Source organism: Heliangelus exortis, chromosome 1 (assembly GCF_036169615.1).
Source record: "Heliangelus exortis chromosome 1, bHelExo1.hap1, whole genome shotgun sequence".
Classification (NCBI taxonomy): Eukaryota; Metazoa; Chordata; class Aves; order Apodiformes; family Trochilidae; genus Heliangelus; species Heliangelus exortis.
This window is the reverse complement of record NC_092422.1, coordinates 86,787,517-86,789,771: the sequence shown is the minus strand read 5'-3', so window position 1 is coordinate 86,789,771 and position 2,255 is coordinate 86,787,517. Positions and strand designations below refer to the sequence as shown.

Here is a 2,255-nt window from a genome sequence, read left to right as displayed (position 1 = left end):
GAGGGATGATGGATGGGTCCTCTGCAAGGGGTAAAACCCGAAACTGGGGTGCTGAGCTTTGCCACTCTGAGAACACATCCTCTACCCCAGGCTGTGAAACAGGGACCTGCCACTGCAGATGGTGAAACTGAGCCACCCAGAAGAGGCTGCTGAGGGGCCAGGAAAGCACAGGGGGCACTAAACCCCCCCCCCCAAGGTGTTCCATGTCTGGCTTTGAGCCACAGACAGCCCCCAGGGTAAAGGTTGCTGTTATTTTGGATTGCTAGAGACGGGGCTGAAAGCTGTTTGAGTATGGAGTTATATCCAATCCATCTTAATTTTGAAGGGGCAGTGAACGAAATCTCAACAATTTGCGAATTTCTTCTCTGGGGCACACAACCATGGGTTTGGATTATTAAATATCAATTTGCACATTATTTGCAATACAGGCATACATTTACACACACATGGGTATAAAACTCAAGGGACTTTTTCAAAAGACATTTAGGCGTGGTAGAAATTTGCCCCAATTCCCTTCAGTCAGGGCCCTGAAATGCCTCTGACAGCCAGATGGCATTCCTTGCCATTTTCCACAGATGTCTCAAGAAGGAGGTGGAGGCTCTGTGCTTGCTCAAGAGCCGGAGTGTCTCAGAAACTGCAGAGGAACTCGTGTTGCTGGCCTCATGCAGGCTAAGAAGGGGATGGACCCACCATGGGTGAAACTGGGTGAGGCGAGGCCAGATGTCCCTAAGGCAGGAATGCTGCTGTGCTTTGTACAAAAATAATCCAGGGTATTATCCAGAGGGTGCTGCTGCTGAAGTACCCGCATGCAATGTTAGGGCTGGCACGTCTCAAAACTGCCACAGGTCTCAGTGCAGATCTGCTGTGGGTGGAATGGGCCCAACAGTACACGTGGACCACAGCCACATCCACCCACACCTGCTGTGCTGAATGGTTTGGTTCTTTGGGATGGTGTCAAGACCCAACGAGGGCCGAGGCTTTGCTCTGTCCGTTTCCTTGCTCTAGGTTAGCAGTGCCAAGGTCTCCTCCAGGACACTGTGACAAATGCCTTGTCCAATGGCTCCCCCTGAAAAGCCAGGGTTTTCTGAGACTTAAAACCAGTCATCAGCAGTCAGGGAGGCAGACAGAAGTGATTCAAATGGTAAGGAAATGCTTACAGAAAGGGGATGGTTTCACCCAATTATTGGACACACGTTCAACAAATAAGCACAGAGATGGGAACTCTGCCTGACTCCCAAAAATCAGCTACTGCTATAGCACCCTGTCCTTCCACTGCACTGCTGCAAACACGTGAATAAATAAATAAGCTCCCACAGCATTTGTGCAATAAGCAGAACATTAGCATGTGGCTCTCAAGACGACCTTTATCAAAGGAAGCTGCATTTATATTGGAGAAACTTATCTAAAAATAAATGATTATTGCTCATGTATACAGAGAAATACCAAGGGCAAGATATGACTTTCTATAATGTGAAATGACTCATTTTCCCCCTGAAGTTTTAGTGGATGTGGAAGATACGTACTTCTAAGAGTGAATCACTCCAAATGGCCACTGGGTGACTGGCTGAGTTTGAACTAATCCTGGGGAGGGGAGCTGATGTAAGGGCCAGGGGCCATGGGACTTGGAATGCATCAACTATTTGCAGGGTAAGGATGGCAGACATTAGCACTCAGTTGTCACTAGTAAATCTCAAATTGCTTTGACAGGTGGCAGATTGTGAGACACAAATGGCTACGGCTTCCAGGGGAACACTTCTTCTCATGGAAAGTGGGATGAAGCCAAGGGAACAGCCCGTATTTTTCTTCACATGTTTCTGTGCCCATGTGCACACACATGCATATACAGCTGTAAAAAAATAAAGCACCCCTTTTATGGATCAATAAACTACCTTGAACCCCTCATATATACTTGCTAGCTAAACCTCAGAATAAGAGGTCAAGCAGGAAAGAAGTGCAGCTGGATTGCCAGCCTCCAGAACAAGACCAAAAATATTTTGATGCACAAACTTTGTAAGCAGGAGATAATTCAACAGCTCTGCAGACATTCATGTTGGAGTGTGGAGCCTCCTCTCACTGGGTTCCAACCACTCCTGGCACAATCAGTGACCACAGTGTAATGCCTAAGTGATGGGTTGGGTCTTTTTTAGTTGCCCCTGTGACATTTGTCCTCCGTGTCATTCTCAGGTGCCCATGGCATGAGGATGATCAGCACCTCAGGTAACAGCAAAAGCCTTGGGGATGGGTGGTATCCCCTG

The 2,255-nt window shown here is 47.7% G+C and overlaps 1 long non-coding RNA gene across 1 annotated transcript; it reads left to right on the top strand.

Moving 5' to 3' along the window:
* Window positions 1-570: 570 nt before the first annotated feature.
* On the top strand, window positions 571-1,885 carry LOC139801258 (uncharacterized). Its single transcript, XR_011728208.1, has 2 exons — window positions 571-705; window positions 1,708-1,885. It is a non-coding gene; the product is annotated as an uncharacterized lncRNA (long non-coding RNA).
* The last annotated feature ends 370 nt before the right edge of the window (window positions 1,886-2,255 follow it).